The 17,054-nt window shown below is 49.1% G+C and overlaps 1 long non-coding RNA gene across 1 annotated transcript; it reads right to left on the reverse strand.

Moving 5' to 3' along the window:
• Positions 1 to 12,851: 12,851 nt before the first annotated feature.
• On the reverse strand, positions 12,852 to 15,499 carry LOC125114423 (uncharacterized). Its single transcript, XR_007131791.1, has 2 exons — positions 13,709 to 15,499; positions 12,852 to 13,215 (listed from the first exon to the last, which is right to left on the reverse strand). It is a non-coding gene; the product is annotated as an uncharacterized LOC125114423 (long non-coding RNA).
• Positions 15,500 to 17,054: the final 1,555 nt, after the last annotated feature.

Below are 17,054 nucleotides of genomic sequence, written 5' to 3' on the forward strand. Positions count from 1 at the left end.
TCTGTGGGTTGTCTTGTCATTTTGTTTATAGGGTTTCCTTTGCTGTGCAAAAACTTTCAAGTTTAATTAGGTCCCATTTGGTTATTTTTGTTTTTATTGTCATCACTCTAGGAAGTGGATCCGCGAAGATATTGCTGTGGTTTATGTCAGAGAGTGTTCAGCCCATGTTTTCCTCTAAGAGTTTTCTAATATCTGGTCTAACATTTAGGTCTTTAATCCATTTTGAGTTTATTTTTATGTATGGTGTTAAGGAGGGGTCTAATTTCATTCTTTGCATGTAGCTGTCCAGTTTTCCCAGCACCAACGCCAGATCCTTATCCCACTGAGCCAGGCCAGGGATCGAACCCACATCCTCATGGATACTAATTGGGTTTGCAACCTGCTGAGCCAGAACAGGAACTCCCTGGCATGTGGTTTTGCTTTCTTGTTTATTTCTCTCTCTTCCCCTAGATCTGCTAGATTCCATGCCCCCTGAGGACAAGGGCCAGGTCACTGTTTGCTCATTGCTATGCACCTGCCACATACCTGTGAGATGAACACCTGTTCGCCTACTCACACTCATCACACACGCTCATACATAGACTCACTTGCGTGTGCTCACGTGCTCACGTGCTCGCGCGCACACACACATGCTCTTGCTCCTGCCCCAGGCCCCTTCAATGATTTGAGAAGCTTGGGAAGCCCCTCCCCCACCATCACCTCCAAATCTCTCTCCCACCGGGGCGCCGCTGGGGCAAGGAATCCCAGCTGTGGAACTGCCTCCTTTGCAGTTTTGACCCAGGAGTTTTTCCTGGGAAGACTGAGACATTCTGATTCATACATTGGCATCCAGTGATTTCTCAGTCCAGAGGGACCGCGGTGGAAAACCCTGCTTCCACCCCATTTGAAAATCCTTGCTCGTTCCCTGTGGTCCCCAAGCTGATGCCCCCACCTCTGCTGCCTGGTTTTGCAAGCCAAAGCTGGGGCCCTAGGGAACTCCTGCCCCTTTCCAAACACACTCTGCTTTCATTCCTCCTTCCACCTAGACTGTTCTCTGCTCCCCTTCCCCGGCCCCTATAACTTGCTCAGCTTGCAAGCTCCTAGTCATATTTCAAGAGCCACCCAAATATCATCTCCCCGTAAGACTAGGCAGCACATCGACAGCTCCTGCCCCTCCCTCCCTCAGCTTGTCCTGAATTCCCTGGAAACACAGATGCACAGAACGAAGGGCTCAGTGAGGTCCTTAGAGACCCGTGGTAGTTCACAGCCCAGAAGTGGTTGGAAAAGTGGGGAGCATTTTCTGGTTGCCCCAGTAGCAGGGACTGCTGCAGACATGAAATGGCCAGGAGCCCGGGAATGTGAACTAGGAGGAATGGCCGTTCCCAAGGTCAATAGCCCTTTGAGAAACATGAAGCCTCCTTTTCAATGGGGAACCCAAGACCCATGGAGGGAAGGCGTCTTGTCAAGGTCACGCAGCAAAGAGGGCCCTAAGGTGGGCAGCACCAATGGCCTTAGGAGAGCGCTCCTGGGTAGTGGGCCTGAAGGTGGCCCTCTGACCCTTCAGGTCCTGAGGTCCTCGCCTGGCCACCCTGCCAGCACCCAGGGTGTCACAGGGAATACATCTGGGAATGTCCCTCAGCTACTTCATCTTCTTACCTGCTACTTCATCTTCTCCTGCTGGTGCTGGTGACCAGGTGGCCTGATGTGGCCCAGGATGCAAAACTAGTGTCCCCCGGGGAGGACAGAGCTGGGCTGGTGGACACTGGGCAGTTACAGTGTCCAGCTCTGTGAGCTCATCTGAACGCCAGGAAAGCCACCCTTTCGATCTGAGCCTCGGCCCGAGGGGCTGCAGCATTCCAGGGCTCAGCCTGGCTGCAGGAGGTGGGCAGGGAGAGGCAAGACCTGGTGTCCCTGAGTCAGTCCCCAGCCCTGCTCCCCCCCCAGAAGGCATGGCCGTCCTTCCCCGAATCCCCCACTCTCAGCCCAGGCCACCACTGACCTCTCCTGTGGGCCGGAGGGACTTCTTAAACACTGAAACTTATACACAAAACAAGAGACAGCAAAAATGTAACAGCCCAGAGTTCCTGCTATGACACGGTGGGTTAAGAATCTGACGGCAGTGGCTCAAGGGGCTGAGGAGGGGAGGCTCCAGTCCCTGGCTCGGTGCAGTGGGTTAAAGGATAAGGCAATGCCGTAGCTATAGCATAGGTTGCAGCTGCGACTCAGATGCAGTCCCTGGCCCGGGAACTTCTATATGCTGCAGGTGTGGCTATAAAAAATAGTTTTTAAAAAATATGGAGTTCCCGTCGTGGTACAGTGGTTAGCGAATCCGACTAGGAACCATGAGGTTGCGGGTTCAGTCCCTGCCCTTGCTCAGTGGGTTAACGATCCGGCGTTGCCGTGAGCTGTGGTGTAGGTTGCAGATGCGGCTCGGATCCCTCGTTGCTGTGGCTCTGGCGTAGGCCGGTGGCTACAGCTCAGATTCGACCCCTAGCCTGGGAACCTCCATATGCCGCCGGAGCGGCCCAAGAAATAGCAACAACAACAACAACAAAAGACAAAAAGACAAAAATATATATATATATATATATAACAACCTCCCCCCATCCCCTCACTCAACCATGACAATCACAAAGCCGTGGCCCATCCTGCCTCATCCAGACCTACCTCCCCAGCCCCGTCCCTCCTCCTGCGTTACTTTGAAGCAGATCCCAGGCTTGACATCAGTGTATCTATAAATATGACAGTGCATCTCTCTAACAGGATCCTTCCTTAGAAACAAACGAAACCCTAATTACGCCACCATTATCCCATACCTCCAAATCAATAATAATTCCTAAGATTATCAAAGAGCCAAAGTTCAGATTTCCAATTGTGACATAATTATCTTTTTACAGTTTGTTTGTTTGTCTTTTTAGGGCCGCGCCCTCAGCACATGGAGGTTCCCAGGCTAAGGATAGAATCGGAGCTACAGCTGCCAGCCTACGCCAGAGCCACAGCAACGCCAGATCCTTAACCCTTTGAGCGAGGCCAGGGATTGAACCTGCATCCTCATGGATACCAGTCAGATTCATTTCTGCTGAGCCGTGACGGGAACTCCTACAGTGTGTTTAAATTTTGGTCCAAATAAGCTTTCCACATTGCAATTGGTCAATATGTCTCTTGAGTCTCTTTGGGCCTAGTGCTGTGTTTTATTTGTTGGAAGAAACTAGTTTATCTTGTTACATTTCTCCCCATGTGGGCTTTGCTGTTTGTTGCCCTGTGGTATATAGTTGGACCTGTTCTTCTGTCCTCTGTGCTCTGAATTGTTGTTTAGAAGCAGAAGTTTGATCAGATTCAAGCTCGATTTTTTTTTTTCTGGCAAGTCTTTGTTATTGGATGACATTGAAATCTTCTAGCAGGAGGCCCCTGGTGTCTGATTCTCTTTTGTGTTGTTAGCCACCCAACAATTAATTTGTGAGGGACTGCAAATTGACAGTATAGTTCATTCCTTCTTTTATTAGCTGAAATCTGTCTATAGGAGAAACTTTTCCATTAATTAGTTTTATAGTGGCTCTGTTTGAAAGGGACTTTTAAAATTTGTCCACTCTCTCAGACTCTGGGATGAGTGGTTCAGAGAGGACAAGTCACTTCTGAAAGGACACACAGCAAATTGGGAGCAGGACTAGAACTCAAACGCAGGTCTGCAGCATCCTGTGTGGCACTGGTCTGGAGGCAGGGTCGGGGAGCAGAGCGGGTTTGGGTTGGGTCTGGGAATCCAGGACCTAGACTTGAATCCAGGACCTGCCATTTATCAGCAGTGGGACTGTGGGCAGATCATTCAGCCCTGATGCTCTCGTTATGGTGATCAACCTCGATCGTGCAGCTCAAGGTTCAACAACCTTTCCAGCCCTTTGTAAGAAGGAACTTGAAGGAGTTCCCATTGCGGCTCAGTGGGTTAACAACCTGGCCTAATGTCTATGAGGACGTGGGTTTGATCCCTGGCCTCACTTGGTTAAGGATGCCAGGTTGCCACAAGCTGCAGTGTAGGTCACAGATGCGGCTTGAATCTGGTGTTGCCATGCCGTGGTGTAGGCCAGCAGGTGCAGCTCCAATTTGCCCCTAGCCTGGGTGGGAACGTCCATGTGCCCCAAGTGCAGCTGTAAAAAAAAAAAAAAAAAAAAGGAAGAAGAAGGAATTGGAGAGATTTCCCATTGTGGTGCCATAGAAACCAATCCAACTAGCATCCATGAGGATGCAGGTTCGATCCCTCGCCTCGCTCCGTGGGTTAAGGATCCAGTGTTGCCGTGAGCTGTAGTGCAGGTCGTAGATGCAACTTGGATCCCACGTTGCTGTGGCTGTGCTGTGGGCCGGCAGCTGTAGCTCTGATTCAACCCCTAGCCGGGGAATTTCCATATGCCTTGGGTGCGGCCCTAAAAAGCTAAAAATTTTTAAAAAATTAAAAAGAGAGAGAGAGAAAGAGATTTGAAGTATATCCGCTATATAGCACGGGAAACTATACCCAGTCTCTTGGGATAGACCACGATGGAAGATAACATGAGAAAGGGAGTGTGGATATACACATGCCTGGGTCTCTTGGTGGTCCCGCAGAAATTGGCACAACATTGTAAATCAACTATGCTTTAATTTTGAAAACATGTTTAAAAAAATTGAAGCATAGCTGATTTACAATGCTGTCCTAAGGATCTACTCCCTTTACAACTTTCAATATACGCCACACAGGAGTATTAGCTCTAGCCATCGTGTTGTACATTCTATCTCTACTTATTTGCCTTATAACTGCAAGTTTGTGTCTTCTGTTATTATTGTTGTTCTGGCCATGCCTGCGGCATGTGGAAGCTCCTAAGCCAGGAATCAAACCCGAGCCACCGCCGTGACAACACCGAATTCTTAACCACCAGGCCACCAGGGAACTCCCAACACTTTGACTGATTTCATCCAATTCCCCTTCCCCCGGTCCTCTTCCTCTGGTGACCACAAATCTGATCTCTTTTTCTAAGAGTTTGGTTTTTTGTTTTTGTTTTGTTTTCGAGCCCTACATATAAGTGAGATTGTATGGTATTTGTCTTTCTTTCTGACCTATTTCACCTAGCATGCTGCCCTCACAAATGGCAGGATTTCCTTCTTTTATGGCTGAATAAGATCCCCTTGTGTGCATGTTTGCATTTGCGTGTGTGTATCATATCTTTATGCATTCATCTGTTGATGGACATTTAGGTTGTTTGCATGCCTTGGCTATGGAAATAGTGCTGCTATGAACATGGATGTAAACAGATATCTTTTCGTATTTTTGTCTCCTTCAGACGTATTCCCAGAAATGGAATTGCTGGATCACATGGTAGTTCTATCTTTAATTTTTTTGAGGAACTGCCATACTGTCTTCCATAATGGCTGCACCAATTTACAATCTCACTAGCAGTGTACAAGCGGTCCCCTTCCTCCACATCCTTGCCAGCATTTGTTATCTCTTGTCTTTTTTTTTTTTTTTTTTTTTTTAATGGATGCACCTGTGGCATATGGAAGTTCCTGGGCCAGGGGTTGAATCCAAGCCCCAGTGGCCCAGGGTGCTACAGTCAGATTCCTAACCCACCGTGCCACAGTGGGAGCTCCTGTCTCTTGTCTTTTTGATGACAGTCATTCTAACTGGTGGTTTTCATTTTCACTTCCCTGATGACTAGTGATGTTCAGCCTCTTTCCATGAATCTGTTGGCCATTTGTATAACTTCTTCAGAAAATGTTTATTCAGGTCCTTTGCCTGTTTTTGATTGTATTAGTATTGTTTGGTTATTGATTTGCAGGAGTTCTTTACATATTTTGGATATTAACCCCTTATAAGATATATGGTTTGCGGAGTTCCCGTCGTGGTGCAGTGGTTAACGAATCCGACTAGGAACCATGAGGTTTCGGGTTCGGTCCCTGCCCTTGCTCAGTGGGTTAAGGATCCAGCGTTGCCGTGAGCTGTGGTGTAGGTTGCAGATGAGGCTTGGATCCCGCATTGCTGTGGCTCTGGCGTAGGCCGGCGGCTACAGCTCCAATTCGACCCCTGGCCTGGGAACCTCCATATGCTGCGGGAGCGGCCCAAAGAAATAGCAAAAAGACAAAAAAAAAAAGATATATGGTTTGCAAATATTTTCCCCATTTCATGGGTTGTCTTCATTTTGTTGATCGTTTCTTTTCTGTGCAGAAGCTTTTTAGTTTGATATAGTCCCATTTGTTGATTTTTATTTTGTTGCTTGCGCTTTAGATGTCATAGTCAAAGGTCATTGCCAAGACCCATGCTAAGGAGTTTATTCTCTCTCTCTCTCTCTCTTTTTTCTTTTTGGCTGCATCTGCAGCACATGGAAGTTCCCAGGCCAGGGCTTGAACCCACCCTACAGCAGCAACCCAAGCCTCTGCAGTGACACCACCAGATCCTTATCCTGCTGCACCACAAGGGACATCCAAGAAGCTGTTTTCTTATGTTTTCTTCTAAGAGTTTTATGGTTTCTGGTCTTACATTTAAGTGTTTGATCCACTTTGAGTAACTCTGTGAGTGGTTTAAGATATTAGATAAAAACCTTGGAGTTCCTGCTGTGGTGCAGCCGGTTATCGATCTGGTTTGTCTCTGTGGAGGCACGGGTTTGGTAGCTGGCCCAGCACAATGGGTTGCAGATCCGGTTTGCTGGCAGCTGTGGCATAGGTCCCAGCTCTGGCTCAGATTCAATCCCTGGCCCTAGGAACTTCCATATGCCGTGGGTGCAGCCAGAAAAAAAAACATTAGATAAAAATCGAATAAAGATGTTTAAAATTGGATATAAAACTGGAGAACAAAGGGATGAATGAGGTCCTAGAAAGGACACTGTGAAAGGAAAAGATCATTTTGCCAAGACAGACTCCCGACGGACAGCCCGGTGGGTTCAGGTGTCAGCCAAGGACAAGCAGAGAAGGCAAACTGTGAACCCAGGACTGGGGGCTAGACGGCCATGGGCCAACTTCATTGGTTTGTTCAAAGGCTGTCTGCTAATCATCTATCCTGTGGCAGATGCCAGACATTGGGGTCTATCAGCAGCAAACACAAACCCCTCAGTCTCGGGGAGCTGGTGTGCAGGGTGGTATAGCTTGTGGAGAGCAGCAGTGGCCCCAGGGGAGCCTGGCCTATACATTCCCAAGGCTGCATTTTCCTGGTAATGTGTTTATGATAAATACCAGTTGCAACAAGAGCAGTGATCATCTCTGGAGAACCTATGGTGTTAGTCAAGACCGCTGTCTGTTTTAAGTACTAGAAACTCAACTGGCACAGGCTTAAGCAAATAACAGGGAAAATGTTGGCATATACTTGAATTTCTAAAACTACGGGAGGTTATGCAGCTGCTGGCATGGCTGGATCCAGGTGCTCCAAGGGCCTCACCAGGAGTCCGTGTCCTGTTCCATCTCTTGGCTTTGCTCTATTCTGCCCTCCGTGCACTGACTTCATTCTCCAGTGGCCTCCGGTAGCTGCAGGCAAAGGCTCTCAGCAAAGAGCAGGCACCTCTTTCCTTATTCCAGAAACTTCAGGGCACTGCCGCAGGGGCCCATCTGACCTAGGTCTCAAGTCTGGGCCTGAGCCAATACTTGTGGTCCGTATTGAGATGTGCTGATTGGCCTGCGTTTGGTGGCAGGCTTGGTAATGGGGTGGGGGACAGCCTTAGGTACCCCGTAGGGACTGAGAATGGAGGAGGCATGGGTCCCCCAAAGAGAGCAGGGCTGTAATAGGACAGGCAGCCTCAGCAATGCCTGCCCCACCCCGACTCTGCTGCAGGCGCAAAACCCAGTGTCCGGGAGGCATCGCAGCAGTCCTGGGCGGCGAGACCATCCTTATCCCTGTTGTACCGACAGGGAAGCCGGCTTGGAGAGGCCGAGGACCTGGCCAGCATCACACACCTCGGAGGTGGAGCATAACGAGCGTGGATTCTCTTGCACCCGACAGGGAAGTCAGAGGGGGAGACCAGGGCCTCTGGCACATGGCCCGGAGTTAGAGAGGATTCGGCTGATTTGACCCAGTGAACGGAGGGGAGAAATAAAGAGGACTGATCTGTGATGACTTTGGCCCCATCCCTGTCCCCTCTGCAGCCCCAGCGCCACAGCCGTGACGTGTCTACTCGTGCTCCACTCACTGAACCCGTGCCCTTCCCACCAGGCGCCAGGCTGCAGACGTCCCTAGAAAACAGAGCTTTTGGCCAAGGAGTCAATGCCGATGCTCTAAGTGGGAAGTGGAACTCCAGGACAGCAAGTGTGAGGGGAAAAGGCAGGGAGGTGGGGAGACAAGGCGAGGCGCTGTGGAACCACTCTGCTGGACCACAAACCACACAGGGAAAAGGGGCCTCACCGGGTCCGAGGGACGGAGGGAGACGGAGTTGATTCTCCCACCTCGTCTCCTGCTGGAACTGAACTGGGGGCTGGAGGCTCAAGATTCAATACCTGAGGAATCCCCTCGTGGCACAGGGGGTTAGGGATCTGGAGTTAGCACTGCTGCGGCTTGGGCTGCAACTGTGGTGCAGGCTCGATCCCACACCCGGGAATCGGCACAGGCTGTGGGCGTGGCCAAAAAAAAAAAAGCAACACCCAGAAGCAGTTGGTGGAAAGTTGCTTTTAATCAGAATGCCAGCAATCTGGGGAGATGGTGGACTCAGTGTCCCCCCAAAAGTACCTCCAATGATTCTGCTCAGCTATGAAAGTTTTTAAAGGGAAAAAGGAAGGAGTCTCAGTTCTTCACTGAGATAAGGGGTCAGAGTCGTTACCATCTCTCACTGTGTGCAGGCTTGTCGACCTCTTGCGATTTTTTTTTTTTTTCTTGAGATACTGCCTTGTTCACACAGTGTGTTTGTGAGGTTACTGAAGGGGAAGCTGGGGAAGAGATCTGGCCCTCTGTTAACAATTTCTTCATTTCTACTTCTTTGATCTATAGAAAGAACCAGCAGGTTAGGCAAAGTATTGTGTGATCAAGATTTGAAAGGTGTGCTTGGCGGGAGGTGAGCAGGGCAGGGCGTAGGCCATCTGGGAGCTAATAGATGGCACAAATGAACCTATCTACAGAAAAGAAACAAACTCATGGACTTGGAGAACAGACTTGTGGTTGCCAAGGGAGAGGGGGAGGGAGTGGGATGGACCAGGAGTTTGCATCTAGTTAATAGATGCAAACTATTGCATTTGGAACGGATAAGCAGTGAGAACCTGCTGTGTAGCCCAGAGAACTCTATCTAGTCACTTGTGATGGAACCTGATGGAGGATAATGTGAGAAAAAGAATGTGTATATATATATATATATATATATATATATTATTGGGTCACTTTGCTGTACAGCAGAAATGGATAGAACATTGTAAATCAACTATAATAAAAAGATTTAAAAAAACAAACAAACCACCTAAAAGGGTCCTCCTGCAGAGAGCTCTTTCCTGCCAAAAGCTTCTTCGTACTGCTCAAGTTTCATCCCTCTGAGAACGAACTTCCTCCATACGCGTGGTCTGTGTTCTCCAGGCCCTCGGGCGGCTGTTCGGGAGCCAGCCCCTTACCCTGGGATGTGGTTGGGGAGGGGTCAGCTTCAGGGTGGACGGCGTGGCTGAGACACATCGGGCAGCGAGGCATCGGGTGGACAGAAGAGGTGCAGAAGCAACGGAGGCTCATGAGATACACCCACTTCCCTGCTCTGACTTGACCTCCCCATGTCTCCGCTTCCTCGCAGGAAAACCGGGGTAACAGTACCTCCCCTAGGAGAGGGGCTGAGAGGCTTTGAGATGATGCAGCTAAAGCACTTCTTAGTGCCTGGCCCCAGGGGGTGACCTGCACTGATCCTGAGTTGATTTTGCCCCGCGGAGCTTTGGATGAAGCAGTCTTGGCTGAGCTGTATTAGGCAGGACTCCCAGAGGCGAGCTGGCTCAGGTGAAGGACAGGATGTACCGGCCCACAAAACTAGACCGCCCAGAGGTACACGGGACTTCAGTGCAGCTGGACGCACGGGTGACTCTGAGTCTCGAGGGAAATGACCCCCAGTGAGCCACAGCACGAGCGTCAGGGAAAGGCTCTCCTTGACCTCCAGGGACCTGACCTGAGCACAGAGAAGCCAAGAGAGAGAGCTGGCTGAAACATCTGTGGGATGAGACACTGGACTAAATTGCGGGTTTACCAACTCAGCATCATTCGGAATTCTAGGACAGGTCCATGACCTGTCGGTTCCAAGGCAAAAGAAAGACAAGTCCTCGGTTAGGGCTAGAATGAATTGGACATCATGTGTTCATGCTAGCTTGCTCCTACGAAGGGAACGTCGACCCCAGCAGTCTGGGATCTGTCTTTATGTGTTTGAGAAATACATTTGGAGAAGTGGGTGCTGGCTTCATGAATGCAGCCTGTTTAGTACATAAAATCTTTTAAACCATGGGATCCACAGGGGAAAAACACATGAGAGTGGTCCAGGGGGGTAAAACGGTGACGACCTGGACTGCGGCTCTTTTTTTTTTAATTTTGAGTTGACTTACGATTAGGTTAATGTCATATTAATTTCCGCTACATAGCAAAGTGATTCAGTTATGTATTCTTTTTCATATTCTCTTCCATTATGGTTTATCATAGGATATTGAATATAGTTCCCTGTACTATCCAGTAGGGCCTTGTTTATCCATCCTATATATACCAGTTTGCCTCTGCTAACCCCAAACTCCCAATCCTTCCCTCCCCTGCCCCACCTTCTCCTTGGCAATTGCAAGTCTGTATCTATGAATCTATTTCTGTTTCATAGATAGGTTCATTTGTGTTGTAGATTCCACATATATGTGATATCATATGGTATTTGTCTTTCTCTTCCTGACTTACTTCACTTAGTATGATAAGCTAAGTCCTTCCATGGTGCTCAAATGGCGTTATACCATTCTTTTTCATGGCTGAGTAATATTTCATTGTGTATATGTACATCTTCATTATCCATCCATCTGTGGATGGACATTTAGATTGTTTCCATGTCTTGGCTCCTGTGAATAGCGCTGCTATGAATGCATGTGTCTTTTTGAATTACAGTTTTGTCTGGATATAGGCTCAGATGTGGGATTGCTGGATCAGATGGTAACCCTAGCCTTAGTTTTCTGAGGAACCTCTGTACTGTTGTACCAATTTACATCCCCAGCTTTATTCTTTTTCCTCAGGACTGCTTTGGCAATTCTGGGTCTTTTATGGTTCCACATTCCAATTTACATTCCCACCAATGGTGTAGGAGGGCCCTTTTATCATACTCCCTCTGGCATTTGTTATTTGTAGATTTATTAATGATGGCCATTCTGACTGGTATGAGGTGGTACCTCCCCGCAGTTTGATTTGCATTTCTCTAGTAATTAGCAATGATGAGCATCTTTTCACGTACCTACCTATTGCCATCCATATGTCATCTTTGGAGAAATGCCTATTTAGGTCTTCTGCCCATTTTTCAAATTTTGTTTTGCTATCGTGTTGCATGAGCTGTTTGTGTATTTTGGAAATTAAGCCTTTATCGGTCGCATCATTTACAAATATTTTCTGCCAGTCTACAGGCTGTCTTTTCATTTTGTTTATGGTTTCCTTTGCTGTGCAAAAGCTTACAAGTTTAATTAGGTTGCATTTGTTTATCTTTGCTTTTATTGCTACTGCCTTGGGAGACTGATCTAAGAAAACTTTGGTGCAATTTGTCAGAGAATGTTTTGCCTATGTTCTCTTCTACGAGTTTTATGGTGTCATGTCTTATCCTTACATCTTTAAGCCATTTTTAGTTTATTTTTGTGTATGGTGCGAGGGAATGTTCTAACTTCCTTGATTTGCAAGAGGGTATCCAACTTTCCTGGCACCGCTTGCTGAAGAGACTGTGTTTTCCCCATTGCATATTCTTGCCTTCTTTGTTGAAGAAGGGTTTATTTCTGGGCTCGCTATTCTCTTCCACTGACCTGTATGTCTGTTTTTGTGCCAATACCACACTGTTTTGATTAATGTAGCTTTTCGGTATTGTCTGAAGTCTGGGAGGGTTATATCTTCAGCTTTATTCTTTTTCCTCAGGGTTGTTTTGGCAATTCTGGATCTTTTATGGTTCCACATAAATTTTAGGATTATTTGGTCTAGTTCTGTGGGAAATGTCATGGGTAATTTGATAGGGATTGCATTAAGTCTGTAGATTGCTTTGGATATGGCCATTTTGACGATATTAATTCTCCCCATCCCAGGGCACAAGATGGCTCGCCATGTCTTTGGATGATCTTCCATTTCCAGTATTACTGTCTGTAGGTCTCAGCATGTAAGTCTTTCACCTCCTTGGTGATGTTTATTCCTAAGTTTTTTATTTATTTTGATGTGATTTTAAAAGAGATTGCTTCTTTATACTCCCTTCCTGACATTTCATTGTTAGGGTAAGGAAATGCAACTGAGAAGCTCCCACTGTGGTGCAGTGAGTTAAGAATCTAGCACTGATGCAGCTGTGCTGTAGGTCACAGCTGCAGCCCAGATTCGACCCCTGGCCCAGGAACTAACTTCCATATGTCATGGACATGGCAACAAATAAATATTAACAAAAGAAGAAAAAAACACCTAAACACCATGCGCTATTCCTCCAGTGACATAACTGCTGCTACTCATGTTCCCTGTGTAAGCCACAGGGTCCATCAGCTACGTGACCTTGGACAATGACAAAATGCCTTCCAGGACTAAAAAGAATTGGTGAGGTACACAACAAAACAGATGAATCTCAAAAACATGCTGAGGTAAAGAAGCCAGACCCAAAGGTAAGTCAGTATTGTCTGGGGTCAGGGGATTTGACCATAAAGGGGAATCAGGGAACTTGCAATGTTCTGTATCTCAACTCTGGTGGTCATTACAAGGGTATACACATATTTGAAAAAAACATGAATTGATACTTAAAATGGGTGAACTTTATTACAGATAAAGTATATCTCAAAGCTGATTTTTTTTTTAATGAGACAAAAAAATTTCTTTATTAGGACCCTTTCTATGACAGAAACCCAAACCACAGGATGGTTTTAGAAAAAAAGAAAAGTATTGGCTCATATAATCAGGTTTGTCCAAAAGTGCGGTTAAGTTCAGGTATGGCTGGATCCAGGGGTTTATTGATGTCTGGACAGCATACTTTCTCCACCTCTTGGCTCTTTCCTCTTTGTTGGCTTTGTCTTCAAGTGGAAAACAGGAGTGGCCACCAGCAGTTCCATCAACCTGGCAACTCCCATGACAAGGGAATGCCTCTTTTCCCTTAGTTGCTGCAAAAGTCCCAAGGGAGAGTCTCATTATCCTGCCTGGCACACAGGCCTGCCACTAAAGCCAGGGGAGGAGTTCCCATAGTGGCTCAGCAGAAACAAATCCAACTAGTAACCATAAGGTTGAAGGTTTTATCCCTGGCCTCACTCACTGGGTTAAGGATCTGGTGTTGCGATGAGCTGTGGTATAGGGTCACAGACACAGCTCGGATCCTGTGTTGCTGTGGCTGTGGTGTAGGCCGGCAGTTGTAACTCCAATTGGACCCCTAGCCTGGGAACCTCCACATGCTGTGGTGTGGCCCTAAAAAGCAAAAAAATAAAGCCAGAGATGGGGTTGGCCCCATCTGAACCCTAGGGGATTATGGGGTCTGGAGAGGTGATCCCCTGAAGTAAAAGCAGAAGAAAGAGCTGTGGACCTCAGGGTGGGAAAGCCAACAACAGGTGGTCATCACATTTCTCCACGAACCCAGAGGGCAGCGTTATCACCCAGTCTTACCTCCAGACATCTCCGCTGTGGCCAGATGGAGATTCAAGACCCAAGGCTGCTTTTCTGCATCAGTGCCGGCTCTGCGTGTTCAGATACAACAGTCAAAACAGAAAGTGAGCACAAATCTCTTCTCCAGCAGCCAAGGCAAACAGAAAGCCCTTCCTGCCTATGCTGGGCCGTCCGTCTGCACCCCAAGGAGGCTGTCGGGGGAGGGAGGAGCTCTGGCCCAGTCCCAGAGGGAACGCCTAGGAGCTGACGGAGTCCTGACTTGTAAGGAGGGGAAAGAGGCCTCAGGGGGCCAGACGAGAGAGGCATGAAGGGCCAGGGGGCAGGGAGGGCGGCTTCGCAGTCCAGAACCTCCATCCCAGCAGGGTCTGGCTGGGGAGGGAGGGCCAGAGAGGAGGCCAGAGGAAACGCCATCCTTGGAGAGACCCGCAGACAGCAGACCATCCGATACCTGGAGACCTCCACTCGCTCCTGAGCATGCGGTGCAACTAGCACGCTCTCCACGCCAGCCTTGTCCCCGAGTGTCCCCGTGGAAGGGGAGGAAGAGGATGCCACAACTTCTGTCTGTGCAGAATAGGCCTCGGAAGTACACAAACTCCTACAGGGCACCGTTATGTCCATTAAAGAAACGAGGCAACAAGGCTCAGAGGGGAAGGGGCCAGCTACGTGGCTGCCCCGATCAGGCTCCTGGGCACACTCCCATCACCTCCAGGGGCTCAAAACTCTATCCTCAGCCTGAGTGCTCCAGGCTTCTAGTTGAGCCGAGGCCCCTCCTTCCTTCCTTCCTTCCCTCTCTCTCTCTGCCACAGCCACAGCCACAGCATGCAAAAATTCCCAGGCCAGAGACGGAGCGCAAGCCACATCAGGGATAACGCTGGATATCCTTAATACACCAAGCCACCACGGAACTCTGAGTTGAGGTTATTTCTGATCCAGGTAAGCAAGGCATCTTCGGGCCACCTCCCCACTCAGATTCCCAAGAGAAGCTGGAGCGAGGGCTCCTGCCCCATTTTCCACTAAGGTACTGGCTGAGTCTGCCAGCCTCACTGTCCTGTCTTCTGGGAAGCGGGTTACATGGATGTCATTGCCAAGAGCAGGTTCCCTGCAGCAAAGAGCTGTCGTGGGGCAGGGTGAGGGCCCTACTGAGGAGAGAGAGCTCGGCCTTCTCGGGGCCCAGCTCCCCTCTCCACTGTCGTATCTGAGACAGGCTGACCCTCCAGCCCTGCAGCCCAGCCCAGGAACAGCAACCACTTCCTGGAGCGAGTTCCCTGAACAGGCAGCCCTCAGGCCAGGCTCCGGGAGGTCAGCTCTGTAGGAAAGAGGGAGGGGCAGGGACAGCCTTGGGGAGCCTGAGGCATCCCCAGCAGCGCTCCTGCCCCTGAGGGCCGCCAGCTCAGGGCAAGGCCCACGTTAGCAAGCCCCACACAGGCTGTGCTGCTTCCAAGATGCCTCTGCCAGGCAAGGAGCGGGGGCCAGTGGGCCTAGGCCACCCAGCAGCTATGTGACCTGGGCCATGCCTCTTGCATGTCCTGAAAACAGGGATAAGCCCTGCCCTGCCCTGAGCTGGGATCCTTGGCAGCACAGAGGCTGAGGGGGGCAGGCTGGAGGTCCAGGCTGGCCAGGGACACACCCAGCATCAGGGAATCTAAGGCCTGATCACCCAAGCGCCCCCGCCACCAGGGGGTGGGGGTGGGGGCAGTTACCTCCTCCATGAGACAGTGGCATCCAGCACCCTCAGCACACCGTGGTATAACTATATATGCTAATTATAAACAGCAATTATTATTGAAAGAGCACTGGCCTTGGAAGTCAGAAGCTGCAGATCTGAACCCCAGCACTGCCGCCTCCAGGCTGTATCCTCCAGTAAGTTCTTGATCTCCTTAGCGCCGGTTCTCTGTCTGTAAATAAGGATCCAGAGCTGACTCTGAGCAGCAGAGAAAACAGCTGAAGGGAAAGTCTGCCAACTGCAAATGGTCACATCTCCTCCATCAGGCTCTGAAGGCAGAGCCTGACCTGTGGGCGTGGAGCCGGCCAGCTCTCTGGCCACTTAACAGAATCACCTGAGGAACAGAAGAAAAACCAAGAGGAGTTCCCGTTGTGGTGCAGCAGAAACGAACCCAACCAGTATCCATGAGGATATGGGTTCAATCCCTGGCCTCGCTCAGTGGGTTAAGGATCCGGCGTTGCCGTGAGCTGTGGTGTAGGTTGCAAACGAGGCTCAGACCCAGAGTTGTTGTGGCTGTGGCACAGGCCGGCAGCTGTAGCTCTGATTCAAACCCTAGCCTGGGACCCTCTGTATGCTGTGGGTAGCTCTGATTCAAACCCTAGCCTGGGACCCTCTGTATGCTGTGGGTGCGGCCCTAAAAATCAAAAAAAAAAAAAAGAAGAAACACCAGGATACCAAGGCCAGCAATTCAGATTCAGTTGGTCTTGGGCTGGGGGGTTGGTACTGAAATGTTTTTTAACGCTAAGTGCTGCTGCTTCTGTGTGTTCCAGAGTCGAGAAGCAGTACAGCAGCCCACTGAGAAATCAGGACAGAGTCCGAATTTCTAGCATCTTCCCTGGCAATTTATCAGTCTAGGTTTAGAGAGAGACCCAAGTGCTGCCCCAACAAGCTTCCTGGCTGGAGGTGAGCTTCAGCCACCACCCAGCCCACTTGGCAAAAAGAAAATGAGAGACCTTCTGGCTCCTGAGAGCCCAGGGCCATCCCTCAAAGGGGTTACGAGGCCATTTAGAGGTCCCAATCCTGCTAACTGGGTGGGGGTGTACGTGCAAAGAAAAAAAAAATGGTAGGATCAATTTGATTAGCAGACGTGATCTCTAGGTATGGGCTTCTCTAACCCTTTTCATCCTTCTGTATTTTTTAAATGCTCTTCAGTGGAAGACAGTTCTTTTATAATTGAAGGGCAAACAGGAATCCGTTTTATTTGTTATACATTATCTTCTTTTGAAAAAATGGACTTTGGGGGGGCAAATGTTTGGGGGTAAAGCATGAGGGACAGCAGAACAAGGAGGTATGTGGGGACGGAAGGGCAGGGCTGGAGGCGGGGAGCTGATGGGAAGTTGGCAAATGCTTAGCTAATCACCCTTTTCCTAAACAACAAATAGCCAAGAAATAAATATCTGGCAAGGACAAAAAAAAAAAAAAAAGAATGGAATGTGTTCTTTGGCCTCTGTCCACTGTGGGCTGTGAGAATCTCATCCCACGAGAGCCCCGCCCACCTCTTACCCAGCGGGGATGAACATCCCGCCCCCCCCCCCCCACCCCATGTGAACCTTTACCTTGGAGCCGTCCTGTTCCCTGGGCAGAAGATGCTGAGGCTTCTGAGCAAACTCAGCGCCCTTCAAA

Source organism: Phacochoerus africanus, chromosome 14 (assembly GCF_016906955.1).
Source record: "Phacochoerus africanus isolate WHEZ1 chromosome 14, ROS_Pafr_v1, whole genome shotgun sequence".
Lineage (NCBI taxonomy): Eukaryota > Metazoa > Chordata > Mammalia > Artiodactyla > Suidae > Phacochoerus > Phacochoerus africanus.